General features: G+C 36.4%; 1 protein-coding gene and 1 long non-coding RNA gene across 3 annotated transcripts in view; one reads left to right on the top strand and one right to left on the bottom strand.

Moving 5' to 3' along the window:
* The window catches only part of DCC (DCC netrin 1 receptor), a 1216740-nt gene that overhangs the window by 762254 nt on the left and 441084 nt on the right, over nucleotides 1-13402 (top strand). The window lies entirely within an intron of this gene.
* LOC127492286 (uncharacterized) lies at nucleotides 267-12355 on the bottom strand. Its single transcript, XR_007921461.2, has 3 exons — nucleotides 12168-12355; nucleotides 2962-3070; nucleotides 267-498 (listed from the first exon to the last, which is right to left on the bottom strand). It is a non-coding gene; the product is annotated as an uncharacterized lncRNA (long non-coding RNA).

Below are 13402 nucleotides of genomic sequence, written 5' to 3'. Positions count from 1 at the left end.
CAGAAAAGTAAAAAAGAAAAGCCAATTTTCCACATATCTTAATATTTTATGTCCAGTACCTTTTTAAATAATCATCTACCTGCTAATCAAAATGACTATTCAGTGATTCTGAAAGATGTCAACCAATTGTATGTATATGAAAATGTGCCAAAGCAGAACAGATTGTCTTGAGCTGAGAAGGATGTTTTTTTCCCGAGAGTTTTTTGCCTAATGTAAGGCACTTATGTGGAAGAAAAAAAAATACTCTAGTTTATATCTCTCCCTTACCTTGTCTTTGTAATTTCATAAATGGAAGTAAGTACACATAACAGAACTGGTGCCCCAAACATAAGCTTTTAGATCTCAAGGATTCGCTGTTTCAATTTCTGACATACAGACCACCTGCTATCTTGTCATACTCAAGTGTTGCTTCTCATTATTTAACATGAGCCTCTGAGCCCAATTCTGATCACATATTTTTGGTGTTTAACACACTTCTTCAGTAGGGAAAGATGACCCCTAGGGAAATTCAACAGAGAGGAGGTAAATGTCTTTTTGTTTTTCTAGATCAGGAACAAAAACAGTAAAACCCTTAGAAAAAGTATGTAGTTTATTTGTACATGACACATTATAAAGAAGAATTTATTTCAACTTTTTGAATGCAGGTGCAAAGTGAGTACTCCAGTTCCTAGTCTGATAGGGAATTTTCATTGCCAAACAAATCATTTTGAGTTTGAAGAGTATGTAAATACAAGATGTATTGGTAGCACATTGGAGGGTTTACTCAACTCTTTTTTTGGGAATCAGGAATTTATCATGGAGGATGTGACATCTGTGATGAGATGGACTTTGAAGTAGTGATATGGTTTTTCTATTCTGTCATGAAGGTTAAAGAAATGGCTGGTAGAAGGAATGCTACATGCAGTGTATCAACTCCTAGAGCAGAGACAAAAGTATGTTCCCAGAGAACTGCGGGTGGTTCAGTAAGTCAGGAGAGAGACAGCAGGGTTGGATCACAAAGTGTCTTCTACAATATGCAAAAAAATGAACTCGTTGTTTAGGTTGTATGGAATATTGATGTCTACAGATGAAAGTTAGATGTGGTTCTCTTTGTGTTTGCAACAGAGTCCACAAACATGTGTTACCTAAAGAAGTGAAATAGAAAAGCTGGTGGACTACAAACAGGAAAATAAAAGGAAACAGAAAGCTAAATAATTAACTCATCAGTTTACACTGTGTACATGTGTGGAACTATTTTATTGTACCCCATAAAAATTCACAAGTATTACATGTTAATAAATTTATAAGATAACTGTGGAACCATTGTGGATAACAGATGAGTTGGCAGTGGCAGGAATAGATGCCAAACATAGTGGTGGGTGAGAGAAGAAAGGATAAAGCTTTATTCCCCAACTGGGCAAGAAAAGTGAGTGGCTTTATGGAAGATCATCAGAGCCTAAAAATTGTTTTTTCATATTTTTAAAGTCTTTTTGAAAAATCATTTGTAAGGCAGAGTGACTCACACAAGGACAGAGTGACACACAGAGATCTTCCATCCTTTGGTTTACTCCCCAGATGGCCTCAACAATTGAGGCTGGGCCTGGCTGAAGCCAGGAGCCTGAAACTCCATCCAGGTGACCCACTTGGTGTCAGGTGTCTAGGTATTTGGGTCATCTGCTGCTTTCCCAGATGCATTAGCAGAGAGCAGAATCCCAATTGGGGCAGCCAGTATTGGAAGCAGCACTCAAATGGGATGCTGCCCTCACAGGCATCAGCCTAACTCACTGTGTCAAAATGCCTGAGCCTAGAGGTAGCTGTTAGTATGTATAGATGGATTAGAAATATGGGCTAATTTCTAAATTCTTTATGAATGAGTAGATGTTAAAGCTAATAATTAAGACATGAGCTAGGCCATGAAAAAAGTCTAAAGTCCATGTTAACGAAAGGAGCCTGGGTTGTGAGTTCCTAATGGTCCCTGTCTTGATCATGTTTGCATCTCCAGCACCTTGCAAAGGACCTGAGAGTGACTACTTTTGTTACTCATTAGAAGACCTAAAAGGCAAACACTTTGTTTCATTGGCTAATTGAGCATATGTACTGTGATACAGGAAAAGATGAAGCCAGAGAAATAAATAGTTAAAAGGTCTCAAAGCACATAACTGAACAATTTGTAATCAAAATAGACAAAATTAATGGTTTGGCTGAAAAGCATATTTTTGCTGTGTATACTAATACATTGGAACAGAATGAAAGATTAATGCAGAATATTGTGTAATATCCTCAGAGGGAAATAGTTATGATCTGAACTGAGTGGCAACTCTGCTCCTGGAGAGAAAGATGAATTCATAGAATAATATGGAAGAGGAAAGTGTCTGCAGTTTGCATTTGAATTGAAAGGGAGATTTTGATGCTGACTGGGAATTCTGAAAGTTATTGGCATTGCTGATGGTAATGAAAAGCTTAAGGGAGAGTGTGACAGGGCCTTATTATGCATCCTTAGTTCCTTGAAAGGATGTAAGTGAATCATTCTCCCACTGATGAGATGACTCCACCTTGCTGGACATATTTTACCCAGCTTTGAAGAAAGAGCTCATTGTACTGCCATCTTGGGCGAAGGAGTTAAAGATTTATGCATTAACATAAGATAACCACCGAGTACTGTCACTGCCAGAACTGAAACATATTGATTTGATCGACCCTTCAATAACAGAAGATAAAAATAGCCACTTCTTTTTCTTCTTTCTCCTCTTTGTCTCTCCTTCTGTCTGTAGGCAGACAGGGATTAGAACCGAGAAATAAATTAGAAGTGGAGGGACTAACTTTGGCTTTCTGCCATCTGGAAATAAAATCCATTTAATTTATCCTGACTATCCTTGTTATAGTGTTAAATATAGACTAAATAGTTTAATATGGATTTGTGTAATGAGTTCACAAATTGATTTCAAAGAGTAAGCTTGCTTTAGGAAATAAACATCTGCTTACTGTTACTTGGATGGCATCATACTTCCATGTGGATCAGATGGAATTCCTTTCCTTAAAAATGCTAAGAATTTTAGCATGATTATTTTATCATCCCAATATTTTTAAAATCCTTGAAACAGAAACAAAACAATGATTTAGAAGCTCCACCTGTCTCCTAGAGAAAGCAGGCTCTGTTGGGAACTGTATCTTACCTGTCAGGATTCAAAACAAAAGAGAACAGAAACAATACAGAAACAACCTGCACCCTCTCTCTCTGAAACTTCTCCTTTTTCCTTGTTCAAAAATGTCATATGCACTTTATTTAAACATTAATTACTTAATCTCAGCTGTATGCAACTAATTTGTAAAATAAAATTCCTTGCAATTTTGAAGAGGAATCCTGAGAGATGCCTCTTTTAACAGCTCCCTCCTTCCCTATCTCCAGTGGCCAAATTGGATGTAATTGTAATTGGGGATGGGAGAGAAAAGACACTGTCAGCCAATCATTCTAGCAATGGCTACTAACATTTGTAATTATAATGTCCTGTATTCTGATTTAAATTCGACAGTGTCTTCTACATTACTATTCTTTTCCGTGAAACATGGAAATTTGGGTGTGGGGCTGGGGATGGTTGAAAGCAGGCCATTACCTACATTTTCAGCCTGTCCCATTTCTCTAAGGCACCATAGACAGGGGAGGCCAGCTATCAGGAATGGTAATTTACAATCTAAGAGTGCTTGATCTAAAATCTGTCCTTGTCAAAGGAGAGCACTGGGTCCCCATGCAGCAGTAATGGGAATTTTATTTCAGCCTAAGATTCAATGGGGGTTTCAATTGTATTCTTTAAACCACCCCTGTCCCTATCAATTTATGCAGCATACAGGTCTTGTGGGTCTTTAACATCATTTCACTTTAAAATAGAAAGCACTGAGTATAATACATAGCCCAATCCATACCTGAAAACCTATAAACTCACCTGGAAAGCATAAAAACAACAAAATCATTATATGGTTTGGGCACAGTCCAGCTTTATTATTAATCATTTCTCATTGATTAAAATTTAACTCTTGGAAAAAAAACCTTTTTTCCTGACAGACTTGTCTTTCTTTTACTCTAACTAATTAATACTCTAAAATTATTGCCCTAAATTTCCATTTTCATGTAAAATAGAGCTTTACCTGTGTAAAAAAAAAATCATAGCTAAAAAAAATACTATAGGGCAAAAATTAGATCACATAGCCAGGAATTAATATAATGTATAAAGTATTTTTGTTGATTAACACATCCATGAGCAGCATACTAAACAATATCAATGGTGGTGAATCTATTTCAAGTTAGTCATAATGGATATTTTGCTTGAATCTTTTTTACCCACTCTTGGCTACTAGAAACCTTTTAAGATGTCTCTCATAGTTTCCATTGTGTGTGAGTGTGTTGTGTGTGTGTGTGAGTGAAGAGAGAGAAATTTGTTTTCTTTTGCATCAGAAAATACTAAAGGTCATCATCCCTGATTTTCTGCCCTGGGTTTTGTTTAGCAGCGGTATTTGCCTTCTGTTTCATACCCTGTTGTATTTCCACTTCCTCATTGCTAGTTTATCCTATTGGTACTGCCTTTGTGGTTCTTTAAATTCCATACTTCCCTGGCTAGACCTATGCCTCTAACACTGGTCTATCCATTTCTTCATACCAGATTTTATTAGTGAGCAATACTAAGAAATTTTTCACATTTTCTTTCTGCTAATTTTTCCAAGGCATTTCATTATTAGCCAACACAAAATCATCGTATCGTTATTGTCATTGTCATCATCACAATATTTTCTGCTATCTGTTTTAACATGATTTTCTGTCCCTAAACCTCCATATATATTTATGCTTTTCCAATTTTTCCATAAAGGGGTGATGATTGATGGGCTGGCGATGACTTACTGATGACCATGGATTAGATAGATATATGTGAAATTCCATACGTAATTATTACAAGAGATATCAGGCACCCAAATATCCTTGAAAAAGACTTGATTTCTGATATGTACATTCTTTGAGGTTGAAAACAAAGCACAGATGTAGATCAGATGGTAAGCAAAGTGAATGAAAACTAACAATATTCTAGTATTCAGTTTGTTGTCATTTTCCTCCATATTATATACAATTGTCAAGAAAGGTAGCGTTTAAAGAGTTTATAATATTTATTTATGTTGCCTAGTTTTTGATTCATCCAAAGAACTCTTTGTATTCTGAAAATACACATATTATTTGTTCTTTTCCATAACTTATAAGATATATTGCACAATAGGTTTTTTTTTGTGTGTGTGTGTGTGTGTACAGGCAGAGCTAGACAGAGAGAGAGAGAGAAAGGTCTTTCTTTTTCTGTTATTTCACCCCTCAAATGGCTGCTACGGCCAACGCGCTGCGCCAATCCGAAGCCAGCAGCCAGGTGCTTCCTCCTGGTCTTCCATGCAGGTGCAGGGCCCAAGCAGTTGGGCCATCCTCCTCTGCACTCCCGGGCCACAGCAGAGAGCTGGCCTGGAAGAGGAGCAACCGGGACTTAGAACCCTGGGTGCCAGCACCACAGGCGGAGGATTAGCCTAGTGAGCTGCAGCGCTGGCCACACAATAGTTTTTAGAATGACTACATTTCAGCTCATTTTACTATTCAAAATACATTTTGAGCAATAGTCAAAAATTTTTTGAAATAAAAGAAATTTGAAGCCATAAAAAATACAAAGATTTATAGTGATATACTGCTATTTAGCATCACATGGGAAATCTAGCTGATGGTTCACATGTGCATAAAGATCTTATTAGAATTTGAGGCAGTTATGTCAACAGTTAAATTCCTCTACTATTTTTCCATATATGCAAGGATTTGAGGAAAAAATGATTGACTACAGTGATGGCAGCAGAAATCATTGTTTAACCTTATCTTTTATGGGAAACATCAGAGTATCAGACTGAACACGGACATGGTGCATTTTGAGTGTGAAAACTCAGTCAAGCTGCAACAATATTTACTTATTAAAATTTCTCTTTATAGTTCTCAGGATGGCTGAAAAAGAAGTTTTGTATGAAATTGGCAAGTTTATGTAAAAGAAGAGCCATTTTTTTTTTTTTTTGTTAAGGAGTTTGGTGCAGGACAAAATGCAGGAAAAATACAAAAGACACTGGGATATTAAGGGGCTAATAACAATGGAGCTGTTATCCTCCTTTCACTCAGATGGAGGAATTCAGGGAGTCATTGCCAGAATTAAAAGAACAGAGAAGGATTTTCAAAGAAGAATACCTTGAAAACAATTATGACTTGTGTTGGAGGGAAGCAGCCCAGGAGAAACCTGCATATAGACAAGCAGGAATCAATAGAACCATTCACTCTCATCCCTCATTTAGATTCTTGTCAGTGTGCAAGGGTGGGTGCACTCAAGGAAAGTTCAGGGTGAGGAAAGCCTGCTGATCCATCCTGATAGGTCAGCCCTCCAGGGGCAGAAGCAGGGAGTAGAAGGGTGCAGGATGACTCTGCATGGAAATAATGCAAAACACAACAAACCCCAAAAATACCCACCAACCACACTATCATAACCAATTTTCACATCTTAGCCTTTTTATTTGAGAAGATTTGAGAAAAATGTGTATAGGGAGCCAGAGAGGCATAGAATGTATAGACAGCAGGGTCCCAAAGGTACACATCCTAATCCTTAGAAATTTTGACGACAGTAGGGTACATTGCCAAAAGGAGTTAATGTGGATGATGGAATCATGGTTGGTAATCAGCTGATCTTAAAATAGAGAGATCATCCACGTGGGCCCAATGTAATCACAAGGGCCCTTAAAAATGAAAGAGGAGACCAAACAAAAGGTCAGAGTGATGTGTGAAAAGGAATCAACATGCCATTGCAAGCTTGAAAATGAATTGAGGGCAAACAATCAAGGGATGTGGGCAGACAGCTCTACTACCTGGAAAAAGGCAAGTAAATGACTTTATATACAACAGAAGAGTAGCACAGTCCTCTCCATGTCTTGATTTTAACACAATGAGCACTACGACCTCTCACTGACAGAACTGTAAATTAACAAAACCGTGTTAGAGTAAGAAACTAAGTTTGGGCTAGGATAGCAAACAGATACACTAGAATTCAAGTTTCTGCAATTAGTTTTGTCTCTACATTCTTATCATTGTGAAAAATTCTTATAGAAATTGTACAGCATTGAGCAAATAGCGTTTGATGCAATATCTGGGGTTTTCACTGCAAAGAGTTTCTATCTGCACATTTTATGATACCAAGTTAAGAAACTATGAAAATGAGGGATCCTTTTGTGGTTCTTAGTATAAACAGAAAGAGAATTCTGTCAAGCAGCTTAAAACCTGTCCCATGCGTGGTTCTGAATCCAGCATTCGGAACAGAAGAAAGGAACAAAAGTACACACAAGCCATACAGTCACAAGAAATTACTCTGAGTTGAAAGAAGAGCTTTTAGTTCTTCAGTTCAGGTGATTTCCCAGAATTTAAGAAACAAAGGCCACAGGTTATATTGTGAAACAAGGATTTAACATGAATCAGAACACATAAATAAAGCAAGAACATGTGCAAGAGAACCAATGTGAATCATGCCGGTAGAGATTTTTTTTTCAGCCTAAATATTTAAGAGTTTTCATCAGTTCCTTAGTTGAAGAATCTATGAGAACTCAGAATCTGATTCCCGTTATTCTTTATATGTAAGAAACAGAGTAAATAATGTCAAATTCTCATTATAATCCATGGATTCAATAAGCTCCCACATCCCCTTAGCACCTTCTTAAATTCCTTTCTTAAATGCCCTTACTGGTCTAATGTTATAATGAACTTCCTGATTGGTTAAACACTATCTAATCAGGAGTGAAGAACCCATTAAAAAAGTTATCTTACAGCATTCTATGTTATAGGATTCAGCCCTGTTTGATCATGTTCACTTAAAAAAAAATAGGAGTCTAAAGTTATTCAGATGGGAAGGTGGGGAAATTACCATAGCTCCCTTCAAAACTACCTAGTTCTGGTACTGGCTCTTGAGTTTATAACAAAGTCATTCATGGTCAGATGCTTGTCAAAATGGACATCCATCAAAAGGTGATTTTTCTATTGTTGGCTCAGTGATTATGAAAAGCTAACAGAATCAGTCATTCAAATGGGATAAAAGGAGCCCTTTGTTGGATTGTTTTTACATAAACTTCATACCTCTTCCATCTCAGCTTCAGTGACCTATTTTCTTAAATTATTGCTGCCTCTAATTTCTTGGTAATAATGCCATTATCACTTCCAGAAATGAATTCTTCATATTTGCATCAGATTTAATATTTATGAATGTACATAATGGGCACTTAGATTTCATTATGAATATTAGAAAATATTAGCAATGAACACTGACCTCACTTATTTGGTAAATTTATGGCACTTGATAATATGAATAGGTTGAAATAGATAAACCTACCACAAATAATATATATTACTATAATAAATATGAAAAGGCATTCCATATGGCAATGTGATTAACTTGGTTGTTAGTTTTATAAAGCGATATGATGCTTAAAGTCATGTATTTTAAAATGATTGTTTCATCTCTCGTGTCTCTACTCTTCTCTGGAAAAGGAGAGAAAAAGCAAATGAGATGTGCTGGCATAGGAAAGCATCATAGACGCCATTCTCAGTATCTTTTCCTTTAAGAACTTTTTCAGTGCCAAGGTGCATATTACTTTCATGGGCCCAAGGCTCTTTTACCTTTATAAATCCATTTCTTCATAAAAATGTGTGGGTTATATTTTATAACTGATTTGGTATAAAACTAATATAATTCAGGCTGTATTATGTTATTTTTCCTGATGTTTAAAAAAATCTTAAAATTTCTTTCTGGGGCTCTAAGTGTATGTATTGTGGCCTTTGTTATGGTTCCTACAGTACCACATATATAAGTCAGCCTTGTTATATAATCATATTATGATCACCCTTTAGCTAATTTGTCCTTTCTAAGGTTTTTAAGGTCATTTGAGGCATAAGGTAAGGAGCTGATTGATTCATTATCCTGAATTTCATATTTTAAAATAAATCACTTTGGTTTATAAGAATGTTTATGTCTAGGTATATTCTATAAGTTTATACTAGTTGATTTTTAATAAATTGAATCATTCATTTTCAGTAACTTGTGTTGTTACCACAAAAGAATTGACCATTTCATATAAATTTCCAATTCAAGTAATAACTCCCATTTAAGCTGTGAGAATCTTTGACTCTTACTTTCTCACCACTGCCCTCCCAACTTTACATAGCCCTTGTCTTTGACCTTGCATTCTGATACACTTATGTTCATCAGAAGTACTAAAAGTTGGGGAAATCTTTTTATAATGGATGTAATTATCCCTAATTGATCTGAGATTTCTCTTCAAGTATTAAAATGTCTCTTTTTGCTTAAAGCAAAGAATATAAGAAAACTATTATTAATAGAAAATATATTTCCTTAGATGCAGATGGTAATCTACATTATTTAAGAGACCAATTAAACTCTAAATACTAGTTCCTGAGGATAGTGCATTCTCTTCCTGATAGCTAAAACTATCCTGGGGTAGATGTTTGATCAGTGTTAAGGATACTTCTTAGGGTTTCTGCATCCCATGTTGGAGTGTCTGAGTTCAAGTTCTAGCTCTGCTCCCAATTCTAATTTCCTGCTAATGTGCACCATTGGTGACAGCAAGTGATGGCTTAATTGGTTTCCCACCACTCATATGGGAGTCCAAGATTGAGTTGGAAACTCCTGCTTAGCCCTAGCTCAGCCCTGGCTCTTGCAAGCATTTAGGTAGTGAACCAGAGGATGAGACCACTGGTTGCCTATCTGTCTCACTCTGTCTCAAAAATTAATTAACTACAATAATTTTAAGAATAAACTATAGGAGCTAGTATTGTGGTATAACATGTTAAGCCACCTCCTGTAATGACAGCATCCCGTATAGGCACCAGTTCATATCCTGGCTGCTTCATTTCTGATCCAGGTCCCTGCTAATGCACCTAGGAAAGCAATGAAAGATGGCCCAAGTCTTTGGGTCCCTGTACCCACATGAGAGACCCGCATGAAGCTCTTGGCCCAGCCTTGGCTATTGCAGCCACTTTGGAAGTGAACCAGTAGAGGGAACAAGATTTCTCTCTCTCTCTAATTGTGCCTTGTAAATAAGTAAAAAATAATGTTTTAAAACAAACTATGCTTCTATGATATCAGGATACTAAAGATTGGCTCAATACTATATAGAAAAGTGTAGAAGAGCTGATGTTTTGGAGGTATTTTAAGCAATATATCTTGTTTCTTGTTAAGATTATCCAAACCAGCACAAATAAGTTACTAAGTTGTGTTTTATTTTTATTTATTATTTTTTATTTTGCAGTTTCTCTAGACTGTCTTAGGGCTTTGGGATATTTATATAGATGCATTTTTACAATAAAGGAGAAAAGTGTTATAGCTAGTGCCCTCATTAATTTATAGCCTTATTTTATGGACCACACATGTCCTAAGGACTCCTTCCTGATAACTGCTCTTCTGGCAACTGTATCACAAAAGAGTATAAGGTGTTGGTGCAGGACCACAAAATCATGTGTGGTTCCAGAAGCAATAATGTACACCTCAAGGAAGACAATCCAAGTAGAAGCTGAACCCCAATAATCTATGGCATGTGAACTAGTCAGAATAGCTGTGTTAGAGGAGCCATGTTTTTCTGTAAAATTAAAGACTTCCAGTAAATTTGATGCTTGTTGTACTTAAAACTCATACAGCCATTGCAGATTCAAGCAACTTTTTCTGTCAGTCACAGGAAAAGTGATAAGCATCAAAGAGAATAACATGAAAACAAGTATTTCCTTTGGCCTTTCTAAGAAATTCCTGGTTCTTTTATGCCTAGTTTTTGCACAGAATACACGTTCTTTTTTTTTTTATTTAATGAATGTGTTTTTACGTAGATACAACTTTAGGAATACAATGGTTCTTTCCCCTATACCCCCCACTCTGCTTCCTTCCCACCTCCCATTCCCTCTCCCATATCCTTCTTCATTATGGATCATTTTTAGTATGACTTTATATATAGAGGACCATCTTTATGCTAATCATAGATTTCAACAATTTGCCCCCATGCCCACATACAACATATAGAGTACAGTTTGGGGGGAGAATTTGCAGTCAATTCTCATATTGCAATTCAATAGGGATAGAAGTCCTACCTGGGGAGCAAGTACACAGTGACTACTGTTGTTCCTTTAACAACTAATACTCTTCTTTTATGATGTCAGTGCTAATCCAAGGCTCTTGTCGTGGGCTGCCAGGGCTATGGAGGCCTTTGGTGACCATAGACTGTCGTTATTTGGACACAGCCATAAGCAAAGAGGATGTTCTCCTCTCCCTTCAGAGAAGAGTGTCTCCTTCTTTGATGACCCTTCCTTTCCTCTGAGGTCTCCCAGAGATCCTCCATCAGAATACACTTTCTATGAACTTTTTGAAGGCCCCTCATTTGCATGGAATTTTTTGCCACCAAAATAAACTGGATTTAATTCCATTTTCCACAAATTTTTAAAAGTATTCTGCTATGTTTTAACTTAATTGCAACAGTTAATCTTAGAAATAAGTATTTTGATAGAGTCAGAGAAAAAAACCTGATATATGTGGAGTTAGCTAATATTGAATGAATGGAATTTATTTCATATTTTGAATTACTTATAATTATCTATCTACTAGTGTATTTTTCTGGAATGTCAGGGGCCAATTTTTTTTCCAAAAATCAATACCAGTACTCACCACAAAACTTCATATATCTAAGACCCCAAACACTATGTAATTAGTATAGTCTTATCCCCAACAGACACATAAATATTTACATATACAATAATATGCTTTTAATGATAGCAGCTGAGTCACATTAATGGATAAAAAAAAAATGGTTCTTTTGCTTGAATCCCTGCCCCTGAGCTGTAGATTTTGGATCAGAGAGTTCCAGGCTACTGGCTTTGACCTAGTCCAGCCCCAGCTATCGCAGATATTTGAGCAATCTGGGGAATGAATCAATGAATGGAATGTTTCTCCATCTCCCTCCCTCCCTCCCTCTCTCCCTTCTTCCCTCTCTCTCTCTCTCTCTCTCATTCTGCCTCCATCTGTTTTTGCTTTCCAAATAAAAATAAATAAAGCTCTATTTCTAATATGTATGGTTGCATTATTATTAAAATTAAGTTTACTTACCCAGAGGCTTCACTACAGATGAACAATTTTGAATAACATGTTACTGTTGGATCACACATCATGTCATTCTAAATAAGACTTAGATACATAACATTTTCCAACACCTATCCAAAGAGTGTCCGTCCTGGCAAATAATCATAAGAGAGGCCTGATTGAGGAGTTTCTTTTCTTTTTTTTTTTTTTTTCTAGTTCAATTCATCTGAACCCATGACAGGTTTGAACTCTGACCTCAGAAAGGGAAGCTTCAGGCATGTTAACAGAATAGAATTGCTAAATCCCATCTGTCTGATCTTATTAGGATACTGTCAAATGAGGGTTCTGACCTTCTATAATTATTGACACCTATTTAATTTATCTTTTCATCCATAGCCAAGCCTAGTTCAGCTGCTGTGGCACATGTAAATACATCACTGTTGCCAGCACAGGCTGATTGGCATTCATGCTTGAGTGTCTTTTTTATTTTCTCCTTGGCTGCTGGGAGTAGCCTGAGCAGCACAGAAACTAAAGAGCTTCATCTATTAGGCATGACAGATTTGTATTCAGCGGTAAACGCCTGACCTTGCTCAACTCTCTCATCCATTCCCATCATCCTCTTGCCAGATGAGAGTCAGCTTTGCTCCTGCTTCCTGGCTGTTTCCTTGGCAACAATAACTGAGTCGGTCTGAGAGAATAAGGAATAGAAGAATACCTTTGCTGTGGGATTAAGGTGCTAAAAACAAAGTCATCATCTACAGAATTACAAACAAAGAATGCTTAAAATTAGAATTTTAAAACAATACCACCTGTGACATCATTATTTCCTTATTAACCCAGTTAAAATTGATGTAATATTTACCTATGTTTTTCCAAGATATTTTAACTTGAAACCATAGAATTTAAACTCTTAGCATCCATGTTAGTTATATGATGAAAACAAATTAATGTTGTAATAAAACTTGGAATGCTTCAGACATTGAATGAGTGAAGATATGCACAATATCTCAACTGGGAGGAAGAACTTTGTAATCCATCACTATTTTTCTCCTTTCTCTTCTAAAAGTAATACACCTTTTTAAAGCATTAGACTTAAAAGATTACAATTCTAGAAGTTCCATTTTCCTTTTGGATTTTGTCACATTTAACCCCCATTCTTATTATCTGAAAGAATCATCAGCATTCTTTGTGTTATTTTTTGACAACACATCCACAAGGTTGTCAAAAGTCTCATCATCCCTGTGGAATTCTTATATTTGCAG

This window comes from Oryctolagus cuniculus, chromosome 10, assembly GCF_964237555.1.
Source record: "Oryctolagus cuniculus chromosome 10, mOryCun1.1, whole genome shotgun sequence".
Classification (NCBI taxonomy): Eukaryota; Metazoa; Chordata; class Mammalia; order Lagomorpha; family Leporidae; genus Oryctolagus; species Oryctolagus cuniculus.
The sequence above is the reverse complement of the archived record's forward strand: the minus strand, read 5'-3'. Positions and strand labels throughout refer to the sequence as shown.